The 22,357-nt window shown below is 39.1% G+C and overlaps 1 protein-coding gene across 2 annotated transcripts in view; it reads right to left on the bottom strand.

The window, feature by feature from the left end:
* Positions 1–22,357, bottom strand: part of GLG1 (golgi glycoprotein 1) — a 147,285-nt gene that overhangs the window by 90,302 nt on the left and 34,626 nt on the right. The gene's annotated exons all lie outside the window — the stretch shown is intronic.

Below are 22,357 nucleotides of genomic sequence, written 5' to 3'. Positions count from 1 at the left end.
ACCCTCCTACACTGTTGGTGGGAATGTAAGTTGGAGTAGCCACTATGGAAAACAGTATGGAAGGTCCTCAAAAAACTAAAAACAGAGTTGCCATATGATCCAGCAATCATACTCCTGGCCATATATCCGGACAAAAATATAATTTGAAAAGATACATGCACCCCTATGTTCATAGCAGCACTCTTCACAATAGCCAAAACATGGAAACAACCTAAATGTCCATCAACAGATGAACTGACAAAGGAGATGTGGTACATAATATAATGGACTACTACTCAGCCATAAAAAAGAATGAAATAATGCCATTTGCAGCAACATGGATGGACCTAGACATTATCATACTAAGTGAAGTAAGCAGAAAGAGAAAGACAAATACCATATGATATCATTTATATGTGGAATCTAAAATATGACACAAATGAACTTATCTACAAAATAGAAACAGACTCACAGACATAGAGAACGGACTTGTGGTTGCTAAGGGGGAGTGAGGTGGGGGAGGGATGGATTGGGAGTTTGGGGTTAGCAGATGCTAACTATTATATATAGAATGGATAAACAAAGTCCTACTGTATAGCACAAGGAACTATATTCAATATCCTGTGATAAACCATGATGGAAAAGAATATATAAAAGAATGTGTGTGTGTGTGTGTGTGTGTGTGTGTGTATAACTCAATCACTTTGCTGTACAGCAGAAATTAACACAAAATTGTAAATCAACTACACGTCAATAAAAAAAAATTCCTAAGTTTTTCTGGTTTTATTTTGCTCCCTAGGCCCCTTGGAGGTGGTAGTACCTCAATTAAAAACAGTAACAGGGCTTCCCTGGTGGTGCGGTGGTTGAGAGTCTGCCTGCCGATGCAGGGGACACGGGTTCGTGCCCCAGTCTGGGAAGATCCCACATGCCGCGGAGCGGCTAGGCCCGTGAGCCATGGCCGCTGGGCCTGCGCGTCCAGAGCCTGTGCTCCACAACGGGAGAGGCCACAACAGTGAGAGGCCCGTGTACCACAAAAAAAAAACCCAAAAAACAGTAACAAAGGGCTTCCCAGGTGGCGCAGTGGTTGAGAATCCACCTGCCAATGCAGGGGACACGGGTTCAAGCCCTGGTCCGGGAAGATCCCACATGCCGCAGAGCAACTAAGCCTGTGCGCCACAACTACTGAATATCTATCCTGAAAATATTCCTAAAAATATTAAAATCCTAATAAAATAAATTCTTGGTTGATCACAAACCCCCACAAGTCTCTGGCAAAAATTTTCTTCTTAAGATAACTTATATTTAAGGAAGTTCCTGGAAGGCAGTAATTACATCCTGTGCTACACAATACTAGGCACACACTGGCATTCTACAAATATTTGTTACTTGGTTGACAGAAATTCTATTTGATCTCTAAGCTTCCAAAGGCAGGCTGTCAATCACTGGGGTCACAATGAAATACACAGCTTCTCCTAAACTTCTTCCTTTTTGGTCTATTTTTCAGGCCTTTTATTTTAACATCAATTCCCTAAGATATCCCCAAATTAAGACCAAAACTATGCAATGAATTTAAGCTGGACAGGACAAGAAATTATTAAATAAGGATGTCAAAGAGCACTATTCTCAGAAAACTAAATCCACTATTTTGGATTCCTGATGGAATAGTACTAGGATGGAGAAGGAAAGGATTATCAAGAATTACATTTCTGGAGTTCCTCTGCGCACCTGTAAAGGAATTCATCACCCTTATTCATTTAAATCCAATTCCCTCAGGACAAACCGCTCATCCTTCAGGTAAAGCTTTTAGAAATGACTAAGGAAAAAATTTCATATGAATAAACACCAACAGATGAGATCTGGAGGAGAGACAGAGAGAGACAGAACTAAGAGCAAACACTGATTATCTCCCTAGGACAACAAACAAAAATAATTCAAAAGGGAAGAGGAAGTAATGGGAAAGCCATCTCCTATATGGAAAGAAAAAACCCTTTCCTTAGCTTCTTAACAGCTGCTTAGAAAAGACATTCTTGCTAGCTTCTACTGAAGTCTAACAATTCATTTCTAATTCTATCCCATGTTCCACTATGTTCTTCACAAAGTCCACTCAGTCTTTATGAAGAGGACCCTGAAAATCTAAGTCAACAAATATTATACATAAAATTTAAAATGCTCTTTATCCAACTAAAATTTGCTGCTAATAAAATAGAAAGGAACTTTACTCTTTTGTAAAGTTATAAAACATTACTCTTTTATTTACTTACTGAACAGGAAACTGCCTCTACCTAATTGTGTCAAACCACTGCAAATAGACATTCAATTTGTTATGCGAGTACCAATTTTGTTTTGTGAGAAAACTGTAAATTATTCTTCTGTTCTACAGAAAATGGAAAACTTTACTTAGAGTATCTGGGAGTGGGGAGGTAAAAGCCAAAAGAATCTCTGTTTTAGCCTTAATTAAAAAAAAATTATAAGGGGAAATACAGATTGCTACATGCCTTATGAAACATTGTAGGGACTTCCCTGGTGGTCCAGTGGCTAAGACTCTGCACCTCCAATGCAGTGGGCCTGGGTTTGATCCCTGGTCAGGGAACTAGATCCCGCATGCTGCAACTAAAGATCCCATGTGCCACAACTAAAGATCCCACATGCTGCAACTAAGGAGCCTGCATGCTGCAACTAAGGAGCCCACATGCTGCAACTAAGGAGCCCACATGTAGCAACAAGAAGCCCACAGGCGGCAAGGACAATCCCATGTGCCACAACTAAGACTGGGTGCAGCATAAATAAATAAATAATTTCCCCCCCCCTAAAAAAGGGGGGACTTCCCCGGTGGTGCAGGGGTTAAGAATCCGCCTGCCAATGCAGGGGACACGGGTTCGATCCCTGGTGGGGGAAGATCCCACATGCCGCAGAGCAACTAAGCCCTTGCAGCACTACTACTGAGCCTGCACTCTAGAGCCTGCGATCCACAACTACTGAAGCCCATGCTCCACAACAAGAGAAGCCAACCGCAATGAGAAGCCCGTGGACCGCAATGAAGAGTAGCCCCCATTCACAGCAACTAGAGAAAGCCCGCACATAGCAATAAAGACCCAACGCAGCCAAAATTAAATAAATAAATTTATTTAGGAAAAAAGAAACACTGTAGAATCCGTTGATTCTTTATGTGTAACTTTTATAAAAAAACTTAAAAAAAGAAAAATAAAATTATAATAAAATTAAAGAATTCTGAAACTTCTTAAAGATACCTTGTTACTAAGTGTGCTGAGTTTATTCTTGTGAATCTCAAAACTTAAAATGGGTGAAAATTTACTACACTTCCTGTTAAGGCCTGATCTTGCTTAGAATCTCTACAGATTCTTGACCCAAACCACATGGCATACTTATACTACCTAAACTCAGGTTGACTGTATTCAGTGTATATGGTATTTAAAGGGTAATTTCAGAGTTGGTAACTTATTGGATGTGGAAGTGAGGGAAAGAAGAATGAAGGATGATGGCTGCCCTACTTTACAAGTTGGTGAACAAAGTGGAAGGTGGTACCTTCCCTGAAAAGTGAAATTCAGGCCCATTAGGCTTGTATTAGTGGGTATTGAGCTCAGTTTCAGAGATGTTGAGACTGAGGTGCCTGTGGACATACCCTGCAGGTGTAGTTGGCAATATGTGTCTGGAGCTCAGGAAAGAGATTTAGGTTAGTGATAGAGATATGGTAATCATCACATTTAGGTCAGAATGAAATCACCTAGGCTGAGTGAGAACAGAACCCTCGATAGAACATTCAAGCCCTTGACTGAGGAGGTGAGTGAAAAACAACAGTCTGATAGGGAAGCCACAGAGAAATGTTTTAAGAAGGGAATGGTCACATGTTGATGATTCCATTTATATAAAAGTAGATTAGTAGAGTCTAGGTAAAGGAATGAATGGGGATTAACTATAAATGGGCACGAGACATATTTCTGGGGTGATAAAAATGTTCTAAAACTGATTTATGGTGATGATTATACCATTCAGTAAAGTTGCTGAAAATCAATGTAAACTTGAAATTGGTGGATTCTGTGATATGTAAAATACACTTCAATAAAGCTGTTAAAAAAAAGATCAGGTTGAGTATTGCATCTTCCACAGTGTGATGTGGCTGCTGTCCCTAGTGTGAGAAAATGTTTGCTGAGATTTACAGTAAACAAAATTATACGCTCTTGCACCAAGCCAGCTGGAAACCCCTCCCATACATATCTAAGCATGCATTCTAATTTTAAAGAGAGAGATGTCTTATTTATTAAAGCTCAGGGCAAATCTCTTAAGTTCAGAAAGTAAAATTTTGTACACATGTACAGAAAGCGAAAGTATTATGTAATAAGGAGATGGTCAACTCCTAACGAGGTACATTTGGAAATGTGAAGGGATATTTTTCTTTATCACACCAACGTGGGAGGGGGAGAAACACTAGCATTTAGAGGGCAATGTTTTAACTATCATTTACTGCTTTTAAAAACAGTAAATCAGAAATACATACTGGTCTTCATTTATACGTAATAAAAGCAGCCTCAATGTTATTGGGTCAAACAGTTGTAAGAAGGCATTCAACTTTTTATATGAATATAAAAAATATAAAAAGAGGCCGAGTATACTAAATGTCCTTCAATGTATAGGACAGTACTACACAAGGAGAAATGATTCCTCCAAGATGCCAAAAGTATTCCTGCTGAAAAACACTGATTTAAACCACGTTCCTATCTAGTAACACTTCAAAATGTAAAATATCTGTAGATTCTTATTCTAGAAATTTAAATATAAGGCATATACATTACTAACAAAACACTTCACCATATTCAAATTAAAAATATAATTCCCCAAAATTTTAACTTTGAAAAATCGCACATGACTATTAGATGTTCAAATTTTAGAAATACTGTAACATAAATTATTTAAAGATATTTAATTTTTCAGTTATTTGTCACTTAGCTTGAACCAGCCTTATAAATTTCTCTGAGCTTTAAGCACTTTTTTGACAGACCAGGCAATAACATTTATAAGCACTTTGCTGTAACACCAAAGTTTTATATTTTCCTTTGAGTCTTTAGAAACTTTAATTTCAGGAGCTGCCTCAAGATACAACCATAGTATACTGCATATCTTTTCAGTAAAGCATTATACTGTATTATAACCTGCTTATATGTTTCTGGAGGGTGGAATTTTGTCTATTCCATATACACATTGCCCAATACAATTAACACAGTAAATGCTCAATAATATATGTTTCAAGAATAACTAAATAAAGTTATTGAAAACTACAGACATAATCTATATGATGAACAAAACTTAGCTGTGTGCCTTTATTTTCAGAAGAATTAGATAATTTTATACTAGAAAGCCTTAATAGTAATTTTATAAGGTAGAGAAGTGTTTGGATGAAGGTTACAATGAACTAAATGGCTGCTCCAGCATAAAAGAGACAAAGAACAGGCAGCAGAGGGTGGTTATTTGGAAAACACTGCACACCTATCCAACAAAGGACAGAATACACAGAAGTGAGTAGAACAGCAATTATTCCCTCTTTCTTTCACATTCTAAACTCTTTCCATCACAGAGAACTACAACTTTCAGTCCATCTTCCTACACTTACACCAACACCTAAGATTAATATTTGCAAACCCTTTTCCTTCTGGGTGTTTGGTCAGGGGAAGCGGGTGAGCAAGAGAGGAGATAGCTGTGGAGGGGTACTAGCAGTTAAGGAGCACTGAAACACTTACTGACTGTATTCTAAAACGTACATATTTTCGTTTCTTGCAGTAGTCATTCAAAAGCTTCTTTCTGAGGCTGGGTAAGAGATTCCATAAAGTTTTGAGTATGTATTTTCATAATGTGGTCAAATGTTAAAGCTGGTAGGAAAGAGGGCTACAAGACTCAACTGATAGGATGTCCTGGAATCTTAATATATCTTGGTCAATATGTTGGCTTAAAAAGATAAGCATATGGGGAGCAGCGGCTCTGCTTCATGGCAGGCAACGTCTCCACAGGGTGTGGGTTTCCTAGTGGGACAGCAGTCACACCATATGGTGCTGCTTTTATTGGCATGGGCACGACAGAAGCTGCCAAAAACGGAATGTGCTATTTTGGTCCATAAGACGTGATAAGTCCAAAATTTAAAACATAAGAATCTTTTAATTAAAAAAGATTTTTTAATTTTACGATTTCAAAAATATTGGACTTTCATAATTCAAGGCTCAATTGGGTAACAGCTCTCAGCCTTTGAAATTAGACAAAGATTCAAACAAAAGTCAAAAGATGGGGAATAAGCTTGGCAACAATTCTTTGAAAAAAATTTTTTTAAAGATTTAAACAAAACTTCTCCATAGTTACACTATAAACATAAAGATGCTATGTATAGAAACAGCTTCTGGAATACTATGCTGTGATAACATCAAACACGGGCAGTAGATGTGAGAAGCTGAAAGACGGTTCACCAATGGGATGGATTCTATATTTCTCTCTAACTACTTCTCCAAGTTTCTGCATAGTAACACACCTCCAACTTCTCAAATAAGCTGATCTAACGTTTGGAGTTAGGACAACCTTGGAAATATTCATGTTGAATCCACAGACAAACTATTTAACCCTTACAAACTCAGCCCTAGATTTGAGTAACTAGGTCCAAGATTCTAAAAACAACAACTTCAAATGCTATATTGAGGCTGGTAACATTAATTTCAGAAAAGCAATTTTTGAGAGCTTCCACACTTGTTTCAATGCTGGCCATTCCCCCACACCTGCTCCTTTTCTGAGAATTAGGTTAATTATACGTAATAAAAATAGCTTCTAGTTTGGCCTGAGATGACAAGATAGGTTTTATGAACTGCTTTATATAAGGCAAGAAAAATTTTAAGATAAGGACTAGGTTAAATCTAAAATTATGAGAACTCCATTTTCCTGCCCATTCAATTCCTTGAACAACAATAAACACAAATTATCTAGATTAAGGTGAATTGTAAACTCAAATAACATTCACCTAAAGAGGGCTTTTGTCTGGGCAACCCAAATATGTAGGAATATTCATATAAGCTACTGTGTGATTCTCAAAGTGCATCAATATCAGCATCTGCAAATTCTTGGACCTACTGAATCTATGTTGTAACCAGGCTTCAAAGTGATCTGATGCATGCTCGAGTTTAAGAACCACTGAAGTAACAGTACTTGGACTCCTGATATGAGAAAGACAGAGTATGCCAAATACAGATCACACTGCTGAAAAGCAATTTAGCAACTTTGGTTTATTCTGTCATACTGGCTGTTGTAACTTCCTGAGAATATTAATGCCTAGAAGTCATAAATTAATCAGAGGACTATGACAGGATTATCCGAGAAATGCTTTTAGGGTTTTACAGAATTGTATCTTCTCATCCCTTCAAATGCTATACCTTTTTTTTTTTTTTAATAAAAGAAAATCCAACTTTAAAGAGTCGGTTGATTTGTGTGCACATGTGTGTTCGGGGGCAGAGGGGCTCACCTTTAGGTGTCATGGCAAAGGCTATAATGATGTTAAACAGCTAATTTCAAATGAATGAGGTAAATCATGTACCAGGAGAATTATTGGGGAGAGAAAGGAGGAGGAAGAAGGGGAAGGCATCTTTTTAAAACTACTTATTTTCACCTGCAGGCTCTTAAAAATTTTACCCATTCCTCCAAGTAGGCACAACAGAAGCTAGCCTAGAACAGGAAGTTAATTACAACTAAAAGAAAATGGCAAACACCTTTCCAGTTTTTCTTTTCTTACCAGTCCTATACCTATCCTCCTGAGGAGTTAAGTTTTAACCAAAGAAGTTGGAAGTGTGTATAGCTTAAGACACTGCTATGACCTAGTTTGGAGGAGTGGAAAATAGACTATATTTTCCACCAAAGATCACCGTTTTTTCTTTCAAATGTCTTGACTTGGAAGATACGAACTCCGTTAAGTTATAGGTCCTTTTGTTTAAGCCAGTGTTCAACCTCTGCTTTGGTTCTAAGTTCCTTTACCAGGTTTTTTTTTTTTCTTAATATTTATTTATTTACTCATTCATTCATTCATTCATTTGGTTGTGCCAGGTCCTAGCTGCGGCAGGCAGGCTCCTTAGTTGCAGCTCACCAGCTCCTTAGTTGCAGCAGGCGGGCTCCTTAGTTGTGGCATGAGAACTCCTAGTTGTGGCATGCATGTGGGACCTACTTCCCTGACCAGGGATCGAACCCAGGACCCGGGCATTGGGAGCACTGAGTCTTAACCACTGCACCACCAGGGAAGTCGCCCTTCACCAGTTTTGAAAACATTTTAGTGTAGTACAAACACTAACTTATACACTAAGGAATTAAACAAGGAGTGGAAGAAGGCTTTGAAGAATAGTTGTCATTTGAGCTGGGCCTTGAAAGATGAGGGGGGAGTTACAATAGATGAGAAGGAAGAGAGATTTCAGGCTTAGGGAACAATGTTCACTCCTTCACAAAGCCCAGGTGACTCTGAGGTAGGTGATGGAGACACAGTGCTGTACAAGACAGACAAGGGCACTACCTTGTGGAGCTTTCACGCGAGAGGATGAGATAAACAATGAAAAAATAGGCAGACAACTAAAATAATGGCTAATTTTGTCATGAAAGAAACTGAGGAATAAAGAATAACAGTGGAAATTTTTACTTTAGGTAAGGAGGGCAGGAAAAATTTCTCTGTGGAGATGTCATTTAAGCCTAGATCTAAACGGAGAGGATGTAGCTATGAACAAGTGGGTAGGGAAGGTGGGGGTGGATGGAGAGTATTCTAGGCAGAAGGAACATCATATTGGAAAGAGTCTGGCATGTTTTAGCAACTAAGGAGTGCAGGTATGGACAGAGCCTAGTGAAAAGTAAAGTGGCAGAAAATACATTCCAAAAGAAGTCAGGAAAGAATTTGGATTTTACTTGAAATGCAGTGAGAAAGTGTTAAAAGAGTTTAATCAGGGAATAGACGTGATCAAATTACTTTTGCAAAAGAGATGCTCTTTATTTATTCTTTTTCTTTATTATTTTGGCTGTGCCATGAGGCTTGCAGGATCTTAGTTCCCCGACCAGAGATTGAACCCAGGCTGACGGCAGTGAAAGTGCAGAGTCCTAACCACTGGACTGCCAGGGAATTCCCTATTTATTATTTTTCAATAAAATTCTTTTTAAAAATCAACTTCGAGGTATACTTTGGGTAAATATCTAAGGCTGGAATTTCTGGATCATACGTTAAGTGTATGTTGAAATATAAGAAAATTCGCTACTATGTATAAAATAAATAAGCTACAAGGATATATTGTACAGCTCAGGGGATACAGCCAATATTTTATAATAATTTTAAATGGAATATAATCTATATAAATTGTGAATCAGTATGTTTTACACCTGAAACTAATATAATATTGTAAATCAACTGTACCTCAATAAAAAAATTTTTTTAATTCAATTTTCCAAAGTGGTTACACCAATTTACAACCCACCCACTAGCAATGCATGAGAGTTCTAGTTGCTCCACCTCTTTGCCAACAATTGCTCATGTTTTTTTTTTCATATTTTTAATTTTAGCCATTCTAGTGGATAGTAAGTGGTATCTCATGGTTTTAATTTGCATTTCCTTGATGACTAATGATATACAGAGTTTTTCCAAGTGATAAGTGGCCACTAATATCATTTTTTTGTAAAGCACTGTTCAAATCTTTTTCTTGTTTTAAAAAATTGAGTTTACTATTATTGAATTTTAAGACTTCTTGATTTATTCTAGACACATCATATGATGGATATATGTTTTACAAATATTTTCTCCTAGTCTGTGGTTGCCATTTCGTTTTCTGATAGTGCTTTTTATTTTTTTTATTTTTATTTTTTTCAATTTTATTTATTTTTGGCTGTGTTGGGTCTTTGTTGCCGCGCGCAGGCTTTCTCTAGTTGCGGCGAGCAGGGGCTACTCTTCGTCACGATGTGTGGGCTTCTCATTGCAGTGGCTTCTCTTGTTGCAGAGTATGGGCTCTAGGCGCATGGGCTTCAGCAGTTGCAGCACACAGGCTCAGCAGCTGTGTCTCGCAGGCTCTAGAGCGCAGGCTCAGTAGTTGTGGCGCACGGGCTTAGTTGCTCCGCGGCATGTGGGATCGTCCCGGACCAGGGCTCAAACCCGTGTCCCCTTCATTGGCAGGTGGATTCCTAACCACTGCACCACCAGGGGAGTCCCGATAGTGCTTTTTAAAGAGCAGAAATTTTAATTTTTATGTAATCAAATTTATCCATTTTTTCTTTTTATAGTTAGTGCTTTTATGTCTTAAGAAATCTTTGCCTACTCCGACTTGATGAATATTCTGTACCTTTTCTAGAATTTTTATTTTTAGCTTGTTAAAAAAAAAAGAGAGGACAGGCCCAAAATGGCCCCACATCAGCAAATCAAGACAATACCTAACCTAACTGCAGTTTCAGTCTTTACCAGGAATGTAACCTTTAACCAGTCAATCTGGTTAATTACTGGTCAGCACTAGTGAGGTAATCTGCCTGAGACCCCTTCTGTCCCCCAAAGGAAGGTGACCTTGCCTGAAACAACACACTCTTTGCTAGAAATTTCCTTTTTCTGTCCCCTTTCACCTATAGAAGCCACTCATTTTGTATAGCTCTTCCGAGCTCCTTTCTATTTGCTAGATGGGATGCTGTCCTATTCATGAATCACTGAATAAGGCCAGTAAGATCTTTACATTTTTACTCAGTCGAATTTTGTTTAAAAAGCTTTTAAATTTATATCTATGATCCATTTCAAGTTATTTTTGGTGAAGGTGTGATGTAAGGCTGAAGTTAATTTTCTTCCCATATAAACACAACAGATTCCTCAACAAATTGTGCTTGAACAACTATCCTTTCCTTTTTGATTGGCATCTTTGTTGAAAATCATTTGATCATGTAGGCAGATAGGTTATAGGATCCCCGGAGGAAAAGAAGCAGATACAGCCTTTTTTGACATAAAAGAAGCCATTTTAGGCCTAAACCATTTTGTAATCTAAGCCAGGCCACAATGCTTGCCCTTAACAGGTCTCAGCAATTAATGATCCTAAGTGAACAAAGGAATGCAGGAACAGAGGAAAAGCAGTCAAGAAACAATAGTTCAGGGACTTCCTTGGTGGCGTAGTGGTTAAGACTGTGCACTCCCAATGCAGGGGGCCTGGGCTCCATCCCTCGACAGGGAACTAGATCCCACCTGCATACCGAAACTAAGAGTTTGCATGCCACAAATAAGGAGCCTGCGTGCAGCAACTAAGAAGCCCACGAGCCGCAACTAAGGAGCCTACCTGCCACGACTAAGACCCAGCACAACCAAATAAATAAATATTAAAAAAAAGAAAGAAACAATAGTTCAGCGATAGAACAGAGTCCTAGTTCCTTCTCAAGGGATATAAATGACAATCTGATACATATCTTTGAGCTGTTCAACAGGAACTAAGGCCCCATCCAGGTGGAGAATGGCAACTACATGCTAAGAACCCCAGACTGGCCAGAATCTAAGGAATTATAATGGTGACCTTTTCTGACCCTCATGACTTTAATCAGCTAAAGCTTGGACTCAACCTCTGCCTCAGTTCTATGCTGAATTCTCCTCTGTTCAAGCCCCTTCATGAATATGCATGTACCCTTAGCTTAAAACTTCCCCAGTTTTGCTGTTCAGGGAGACACTGCTTTGGGAAAGATCTCCTGTGTTCTCCTCCTTACTTGCTGCAAGTAACAAATCCTTCCTTCTCCCAGTCTTTGGCTTGGTTGTATCTTTTGGCTCAACACCCACCAAGAGGTGAAATCAGTTTTCAGGTAACAATCAGGCATATGTGGACCTATTTATCAACTTTCGATTCTGAACCACTGAATAGACAGTATTTTTAGGCTTGGGGCCATATATAGTCTCTGTTATACTCAATTTGGTAACTGTAGATCAAAAGCAGCCCTAGGGAATACATAAACAAATAGGTTTAGCTTTCTTTCACTAAAATTTTACTTACAAAACACACTGCCATTTTGTCAACCCCAAACTTTGTTTATAAGTTTATCTTTCTGACAATACCATACTGTCTTTTTTTTTTGGCTGTGTTGGGTCTTCGTTGCTGTATGCGGGCTTTCTCTAGTTGTGGTGAGCAGGGGCTACTCTTCACTGCGGTGCGCGGGCTTCTCATTGTGGTGGCTTCTCTTGTTGCAGAGCACGGGCTCTAGGTGCGTGGGCTCAGTAGTTGTGGCAAACGGGCTTAGTTGCTCCGTGGCACGTGGGATCTTCCCAGACCAGGGCTCGAATCCGTGTCCCCTGCATTGCCAGGTGGATTCTTAACCACTGCGCCACAAGGGAAACCCTACCATACTGTCTTGATTACTTTATAGTAAATCTTTATAAGTGCTGAAATACAAGTAATGCAAGTCATCCAATTTTATTCTTTTTCAGCTGTTTTAGCTATTCAAGCTCACTTGCATTTCTATATAAATGTAAGACTCAGCTTGTCAGTTTCTATTACCTAGCCCCCCAAAAAAGCCTGCTGGGATTTTGACTGCGATTGCATTGAACTGATCTGCAGGTCTTCCAAATCTAGGAAGAATATTATCTCTTTCTGTTAAGTTGGATCTTTACTTTTGTGGACAAAGGATGTTGCCTGCCATTCCAGTAAACAAACAGTGTTGCCCGTCATTCCAGTAAACAGCAAATGTGGCCACCACCAAGCCACCAGCCACTGCAGCCCCCGTCCCGCCACAGTGTACTATAAGGGGAATTCAGGATGGAGAAAAAACAGGATACTGGCCCTAAATAGTTAAGATGCGTATCTAAGAAATAATTTCAATGAGCCCAGACTCTAGCTTCTTCCCATACACAGAAAAGCAATAAAATCATTAACTTGAAATGTCTGGGGGTTTTTTTTGTGATTGGCAGTAATCTTTTGATGTTCAACTACATGATTCTTTTTCAGCAAAAATTCCTATATATCCTAGCTCCTTCCTTACCTCTTTGGAACAGTTCCTCAGAGCTATCTGAGAGGCTGTCTCCTGGGCTATAGTCCTCAGCAAGGTCCCAAAATAAAACATAACTTGCAATTTTTAGGTTGTGCATTTTTCTTCAGTTGACACTTTCTTTGAGCAAATTTATTCTTATGTATTTTTTAATGCAAATGTTAATATCTACTAAGCACATAAAAACAAAGCAGAGGGCTTCCCTGGTGGCACAGTGGTTGAGAATCCGCCTGCCGATGCAGGGGACACGGGTTCGAGCCCTGGTCTGGGAGGATCCCACATGCCGCGGAGCAACTGGGCCCGTGAGCCACAACTACTGAGCCTGCGCGTCTGGAGCCTGTGCTCCGCAACAAGAGAGGCCGTGATAGTGAGAGGCCCGCGCACCGCGATGAAGAGTGGCCCCCCCTTGCCGCAATTAGAGAAAGCCCTCCCACAGAAAAGAAGACATAACACAACCAAAAAAAAATTAATTAATTTAAAAAACAAAACAAAAAAACAAAGCAGAATTTATGCTTTTTTTTGGCTACGCTTAGTCTTGGTTGCCGCACACGAACTTAGTTTCCCCGCGGCATGTGGGATCTTAGTTCCCCGACAAGGGATCGAACCTGTGTCCCCTGCATTGGAAGGTGGACCACCAGGGAGGTCCCAAGCAGAGCTTACTCTTTGTGATACCAGCTCTCAGATTCTCCTACGTTAACTGGGTGTCAATTTAGTTCTGACACTGTGAAATAAAATTCATATTCTATGGCAAAACAAGAAAAATTTAAACATAAAAAATTTTCTCTGCCCTCTGGCCTCCTCTCTCCCCACCTACTGTGTATCTGCTTTATGCATCAACCAAACCTCCCCCATCAGAAGAAATACCTGCTCAAGTGAAGCAAAGAGCAACATTCTCCTAAAATCAATAAGACAACTCCTTAAAAGATAACATTCCTTCTTGATCTTGTAAGGGCCACGCTTAGATCTGGATTGTGTAAACTGTCAATAATACGTCATTTAATGTACAGCCCTCTGTCTAAAAAAACTTAAGTAACTGTGTTTTGACTTCCAATGGGAGGAACAGTTCGGGGGCTTTCTGAGATGCTCTTCCCAAGTTATAATCCTCAAATTTGGCTCAAATAAAATTTTCCACTACTTTCATATACTGACTACTGATTAATTTTCATCGTCACACTAACTACCCAGAGTTAGGGCAGACCCCACAAATTGAGGGCTCAGTTTCACAAGACTGCCCTTACTTCAGATGCCAGTCGTGAATCTCAGGTCCCAAGGACACTTGTAATTCTTCTGACTTGGCTACAAGTTTGAGGGTCCCCATGATGCCCTCCTCAAGTTTAATAACTCTCTAGACCAAATCACAGAACTTAGGAAAACTTTTACTTACATTTACCAGTTTATTATAAAAGATACAACTCAGGAACAGTCAAATGGAAGAGATGCCTAGGGCAAAGTGAGGGAAGGCACAACAGAGCTTCAGGCCCACACAGGGCACGTCACCTCCTGGCACCTTGATCTGTTCACCAACACAGAAGCTCCCCAGGTCTTCTAGTTTGAGTTTTTATAAAGCTCAGTCTCCAGAGAGCCATCCCACCCCATCCTTGGAGGCTGGTGGGTGGGACTGAACATTCCAACCTTCTAATCACTCCTGATCACCGGCCCATTCTCAGGCTATCCTGGGGCCCCGTCGTAAATCACTTCATTAGCATAAACTCAAGTGTAAAGAAAGGGGCTTGTTATGAAGTAACAAATCCTATTACTCAGGAAATTCCAAGGGTTTTCGGAGCTCTGTGCCAGGAACTGGAGACAAAGATCAAATATATATTTTATTATACCACTCTTAAAAAATGAGGAGGTGAAAAAAAAATTAATTACATGGGACTGAGTGAACTGATGAGGATGATTATAATTTTTGTGACTTTCTGCTTGAATAAAAAAAAAAATCCCGGGCTTCCCTGGTGGCGCAGTGGTTGAGAGTCCGCCTGCCAATGCAAGGGACACGGGTTTGTGCCCCGGTCCGGGAAGATCCCACATGCCGCGGAGCGGCTGGGCCCGTGGGCCATGGCCGCTGAGCCTGCGCGTCCGGAGCCTGTGCTCCGCAACGGGAGAGGCCACAACAGTGAGAGGCCCGCGTACTGCAAAAAACAAAAAACAACAAAAAAAAACCCCACAAGGACTCAAGGCAAAAAATATACAAATCAATTTTCACTGCAAAGTAAAGGAGCTGTTACAGTGGAGGATTACTGGACTGAATGTCAATATCATGACATAGTATGAGTGTGTTTCGTGTTTGGTAACTGCAATCGTTGCTTTTGTTGTGGTCATCCAGTTACAATGCTTGGTGTCAGTTTATCTCTTGTAAAAATAAAATACAGTATGTGTGTGTGGAAAAAAAAAAAAAAAAAAAAAAAAACGAGGAGGGAAACCTGGTTTCTTGTAAATACACTGCTAATTCACCAGTGTGGAAGTGCAGCGGTGGTGTGCATGAGGTAGACCAATCAGTCTCCTCTACAACTGCCTTTAAAAAAATATCAAAACTAGGCTGGGTCACTTCGAGCACAAGGGCCAGAAGAATGTGAGCAGTGTCCCGTGGGGTATGCCTGTACAGTGTTGCTTCAGCCACACCTCAGAAGAGTCGGGTGCGGGCAAAGATTCAGGGAGAGTTCTCCATTCTCCCTTTCTTAAGAGAAATCTTCCCTCTTAATTTGTACTTAAGTCCATGGTTGAGTCACAGGACCTTGTTTTATCTTTGCTCAAAATTTGATTGTTTTGACAGATTCTAGCTTAACAGTGTTAGTTAGACAAACGGCAATTTTCTGGAACATTCTTTTTTTTTTTTTTTTTTTGGCCTGGTGTAGAAGCATGGAGTCCTAACCACTGGACTGCCAAGGAATCCCCTGGAACATTCTTTAAAATATGGACTCCATAGCAGTTTCCATTCTAGTTCCTATTACACTTTGCCATTATTTTGGTCTTCTTGTAGCTGTTAAAAGCTGAGTTTTCACTGTATATCCAAATTCCATAATTTGGTATAATAAACAGCTCTTTTATAGAAGTAGCCATCTGATAACAGCAGGACTCACATATACAAAGATACAAATTATCCATCTAGATTTCTCATGGGATTATTAAAAATCCTCAACCATGGGAATTCCCTGATGGTTAGAACTCTGCACTTTCACAGCTGTGGGTCCAGGTTCGATCCCAGGGAACGAAGATCCCGCAAGCAGCATGGCGCAGCAAAAACAAAAAACAAACCAAAAAAACCCTTCAACCCAAAGCATATGCATCCAACATTCTTAACCACGGCAACATAGTTTACAACCATGCTAAACCTCAGTAACATAAGTCTTTAAGAACCAGGTACAACACAAAATGATCTTTAAAGAGATACTTGGGAATTACTATGCTCACAAAAACAGTCCTGGGGAATAAAAACCAATTTGTACAATTCCTCAGTACTACTTATTTAAACCCTATTTTGTTTGAAAATATTTAAGACAGAATTTTTTCAATAAATGGGTTGAGATTCCTACACTCTTCTGAATATATTACTGCTCAGTATCAGTTGGTCACTGAAAAGTCAGATGGGACATCATTAAATCAGGATGAAAATGACTAGTCAGGGAAAGAACTAAGTTATACCCAAGAACTTTGGCAAAGTGCATGAATAAAATTATTTTCTAATGGGATGGATCTTATTAATATTCATTTCCTCAACTTGCAAATTCAACGACATCATTGCTTTGTCACTTTAATTAGCTCTCTGCTTAACAGTGGACCTACTGACAGATACCCCAATAAAGATGAGATGCTAATATAAAAAGATGTAATTTCCTTCAGTTTATTTTATAGGATTTTGTGGTAAAATGGAAAAAAAATAATTTAAAAAACAGTTATAGCTGTGCTTGGAGATATTAACTAAATGGACTATTCTCACATACTGATCAAATGATCACTGTGGTAGTTTAGAAGTTCACAAATTACAATTTTTCCTTCTTTGAAAACTGAATCAGGTCACCAAATTCCAAATCATAATCTTGTCTTGTTTAGTGGCTTTGTTTCAGACAACGAAACATAAAATAGGTCTGTTATTCATGTTGTGAAGGGACTTGCCATACAGAACAAAAACAAAAAACTTAGCACAAATTTCCTTTAAATCACTAACTCCATCAATACATTTAAAATGTTATTCTATTCTTCAAAGAATGATTTGCCACTATTTTTACATTTCTGTATAAAATAACCACGCATAACATCAAGATAACTGTTAATGTGTGTTAACCAGATTCTTCGTATTCTTAATTCACATACTGCAGAAGATGGCAAAGAAGAAAGTCTCCTGCTAGCTCCTTTTCGTACAGCAAGAACTAGGATCATGCCTGGGCTTTCTATCACTTACTTATGCTAAGGAACTCGCTTTGGAACTCATAAACTCATATTTGTATTTTGCTTTGGAATTTCATATGGTTTTACTTAGCAACAGATTAACTTTATTAATTATGTTTTTCTTGAGCTAATTATTAATAAAATGTGCTCCCATTCTGAAAACAGGTTGAGCAATGGCTCAGAAACAATTAGCCTAGGATAGAAACAATTTCTGTGGAAAAACAGTCACTAATTCATACAGGGACAATTATAAGATGATGAGTTAACTCTAAATTCCTAAATCACAAACACACACACAAATACCCTTTTGCTTTTACTACAAGAAAGTGAAACAGTCCTATAGGAGAAAAGCAAGATGATGGAAACGGTCAACAATATTGAATATTTTTATCACATTATAAACCTTGGTTTTAAATACCAGAAGTTCTTTTACTAGAAAGTTTAAAGTTTTTTTACTAGGAGAAATGGACTTCTCTCCACAAAACGTATGTTTTTGTTTGAGGCTAACTCAAGCATGTTATTTAACCAATTTTTTTTTCTTTTTTCTTTTTTTTTTGCGGTACGCAGGCCTCTCACTGTTGTGGCCTCTCCCGCTGCGGAGCACAGGCTCCGGACACGCAGGCTCAGCGGCCATGGCTCACGGGTCCAGCCACTGCGCGGCATGTGGGATCTTCCCGGACCGGGGCACGAACCCGTGTCCCCTGCATCGGCAGGCGGACTCTCAACCACTGCGCCACCAGGGAAGCCCCTATTTAACCAACTTTTGTATGGAGCACGCTGTAAGGCAGGTTATATGGAAAATAACCTAAAGTCTGGAGCCAAGGGGTAAAAACAGAGCTAAAACTAACAGTCTAACTGTATGTAGGTTGTTTACATTATGTAGGCAGATAGGAACAACTTATAAGAACAACCCTAATAATATGTCTCTAATTAACTTAATCACGTTCTCATAAAGAAAATGTATTCAGATTGTCACTGTTCAGAACAGTGAAGTACTTTATTTAGTAGGAGGAAGATTTACACTTGAATCAGTAGGGTGAGTCTCTACTTTTCCTACTGACCCAATTTCTCCCTCAATCCCCCATAAAATTGGCATAGTTAGCAAAACTAGAAGGAACCCAGGGTCTCTGATTTAATAGCTTTGTAAATTCTTATCTCAAACATCGCAAACTTTTCTATAACTACATAATATTTGAGTTGTGAGTTTCATTTTATTTTTAGGGATCTTTATTCACTGGATAGTTATCCATTTTATTTTATAGTAAGTTAGATGAAGTAAAGCAGTAAGAATCTCAGTTGAGAGAAATTTTAATCATAGAGAGTTTTAGGTACTAAAATAGGCAGGAAGCTCTATTAGGGTCTAAGAAGCAACGGAGTATAGGCTACTCTAAGAGCATGTGATTGAGTGATGGTGAACACAATTTGCAGACACTGCTAGATCAAAGCCCAGGAGAACATTTTAAAATGTTAGACACACACTAAAGAAAGTAGTAAAACAATGAAACTCTGGGTAATTAAGAATTCAAAATATTTGCATTTTTATTTACAGATGGTCCTCAACTTTCATAATCTGATTTTCATACATTATATATTTACATACCTAGGAGAATTTTAAATGTTGATTTTAAATATTGTGTTTACCAGCTGGCAAATTTTTAAGCTACTGAGTGGAGGTACTACTTGCCCAGCAATATTTCACCCTTGGCAGTATCACCTCTTAAGGCGTATCATGGTGAAATTATTAGGATATTTTACTGGGCTTAGAGGGAAAAAACGGGAAGAAAAATGCAAGTGCTAAATACTAGCAGAAAGAAGCATTTCAAATTTAATTTACTGCTTTCTGGCCTAAAGCCAGTCTTCCATGAATTCAATTATAAAGGATGAATAATAAAATGAAAGAATGTGCATAAATGTTTGAACTATATTACTGAAGACTGTACCTAAAAGGTTAAGAGTAAGTTAGGATTTTATAATATTTGTTAACTCGCCAAGCACCTGCTTTATAACATGTAAGTTTAGCTTTAACCTATATGACTTTTATCCTTGTATCCATGGATACACATTCATAAATTTGAGTACTTGAGAACCTCAAGACATTTTTAGTGGATGTGAAGAACTGCTTTCTTTCTTGGGCCAGGGGGGTGGGGGGGAACACTTGTTTTTCCCCCCAAAGTTAGTTACTTTGGCCCTACGTTGGGACTGGAGTAGTTAGAAGAAAAGGGATATCCCAAGAGAGAGGGGCAGATAAAATACAGTTGACTCTTGAACAACTAGGGGGAGTTAAGGGTGCAGACCCTCCTCACAGTCAATAATCCGAGGATAACTTTAGAGTTGGCCCTCTGTATCTGTGGCTCCACATCTGCGTATTCAACCAACTTCTGATCATGTAGTACTGTAGTATTTATTTACTGAAAAAAAAATCTGCGTATGAGGGGATCTGTGCAGTTCAAATCCGTACGTTCAAAGGTCAACTGTAAAATGAAAATTTAACTTACTTCTATTATCCATTCTGTCACTGACTGTGCATCTTCCTTTCACTTTTTAAATGAGGAGTCAGACCACATTTCCTGATTTCCTGCTTCATGTGATTTTTATCATTAAGAGTCATCTTCTCTATCCCATTTTTTTAGCTTTCTGCTGTTTTTGATGTTTAAAAAACAACTCTCTCCTCCTTAACCCTTTATCTTCTTTAACCCTCCATCCTCTCTTAGTTTTGGTCAGTGACACAAGATTATGTGTCAACTTGACTGGGCCAACAGGTGCCCAGATATTTGGTCAAACATTTTTCCCATCCAGGATTTAGTCTGATCTCCTTAGCTTCAGTGTTTCTAATGACCTGACAGTTTTTGAGGAAGCCTGGTCAGGTATTTTGTAGAATGTCCTTCAACTTCAGTTAGTGTGATGTTTTTCTCATAGGATATAGGTTTGGGGGAAGAACTGCCATTCTCAACACATCATATCAAGGGCATACATGCTGATGATGCCAACTTTGATCACCTGGACAAGGGAGTGTTTGCCAGGTTTCTCCACTATAAAATGACTCCCTTCTACCTTTCCACATTCTACTCTTTGGAAGCAATTCACTGAGTCCAGCCCATACTCAAGAGGGGAATGGGGAGTTAGGCTCTACCTCTTGGAAGAAGAAGTATCTACATAAATTATTTTTAATTCTTTTTCTACCATGGCATCATCATTCCCCCAGTAAGTAATGCCCACATACCCAATGGAATTTTGGGTTTACTTTTGATTCCTTTTTCTCCTGCAAGTCCCCTATCTTAGTCCTTTAACAAGCTCTCCTTAGTCATCTTTTTTCAGTATTAGATTTAGTCAATCTCCTTTCTTTCTGTCATTCCTTTAATCCAAATCCTCATTTTCTAGACTACAATCTCTGAGCAGGTCTCTCTTTTTTTTTTTTTTTTGTGGCCTCCATGCCTTGTTCTGTTCCAATCTGCCTTTCATCTATCATACAGTCATACTGTATGAGACAGAAATTTCCGGAAAGTCAGAAAGAGTATCCCTGATTTGTACCTAGAATGTAGAAAGTACATAATAAATAACTGTTGGGGAAGTAGAAGATACAACAAAATTTTTCTTTACCGTAGTTTAGTCTCCATGCTAGGAAAATAAAAACAGCTTGCAGAAAATTAAAGAAACAATAGAAATATTTAAATGTTAATTATTTTAAACAACACATATTGTTGAGGTGTGGATGAAAAGTATTTATAATACAGGAAGAGTGTAAACGTCAGAGGAGAAAATGTTTAAGGTGCTGCAAAACTAACTACAACTAACTAAGAAGCTAAGAAAAGGAAAATGTCCTTGCCCAGGAAAATAATCTAAGGAAATCTTTCAGACTCCTCAATGGTCTCTTCAAATCTGGTGTTTTGAATTTTTTATAGGAGAACATCTTGACTAAAATGACATAACCTATTCCACAGGGATCCAATCTTGTCTCTTGACCTATGAGCTGGAGATAATGTGGTATAGCTTTTCCAACTATTTAACATATGAAATAAAAAATGGTAACAGTGGCAAAAAAGTGTGTGTGTGGGGGTTACAAAGGGGACACATTTTTGTTTTGAAAATAAAGTGTAAGTTACCCAAATGTCATTTACTTTTTTTTACTTTTATAGAATGCTCACAACATTTCTGACTAGAAAAGGTTTAAAATTATATTTAAAATAGGGAAATATGATTGCATAGAGGTTGAAAACTTTAAATCAGAAAAACACCAAAACTTTACTATGAAGTTCTCAAAGTTATTGCTGAGGACTAACAGCTGGGATCTACAATTTGGGTCATGGAACATGAGCACTGGCCTCTGGGACTTGCCTTTCTTTAAAAGAGACAGAGAGAGGGCTTCCCTGGTGACTCAGTGGTTGAGAGTCCGTCTGCCGATGCAGGGGACACGGGTTCGTGCCCCAGTCTGGGAAGATCCCACATGCCGCGGAGCGGCTGGGCCCGTGAGCCATGGCCTCTGAGCCTGCGCGTCCAGAGCTTGTGCTCCACGACGGGAGAGGCCACAGGGGTGAGAGGCCTGCGTACCGCAAAAAAAAAAAAAAAAAAAAAAGGCAGATTGTAAATAGAAGACCCTAACAATTTGTAAAAGAAAGTTGGAATACTACCTCATTTTAAGACTTACAGTAGAGCAACAGTAATTAAGAGTATGCTATTGGCAAAAGCACCAGATAAAAGGAATGAATATTAAATCTTGTAGATTGCAGGGACGTCCCTGGTGGTACAGTGGTTAGGTTAAGACTCAGCGCTCCCAATGCAGGGAGCCCGGGTTCGATTCCTGGTCAGAGAACTAGATCCCACATGCATGCCGCAACTAAGAGTTTGCATGCCACAACTAAGAAGCTCATGTGCCGCAACTAAGGAGCTGCAAGCTGCAACTAAGGGGCCCACTTGCCGCAACTAAGGAGGCCACCTGCCACAACTAAGGAGCTCACGTGCCACAACTAAGGAGCTCACATGCCACAACTAAGGAGCCCACCTGCCACAA

The sequence above is a fragment of the Aethalodelphis obliquidens genome, unplaced genomic scaffold, assembly GCF_003676395.1.
Source record: "Aethalodelphis obliquidens isolate GAN/ISIS:26980383/991018 unplaced genomic scaffold, ASM367639v1 scaffold20, whole genome shotgun sequence".
NCBI lineage: Eukaryota > Metazoa > Chordata > Mammalia > Artiodactyla > Delphinidae > Aethalodelphis > Aethalodelphis obliquidens.
This window is presented reverse-complemented; position numbering and strand designations above follow the sequence as displayed.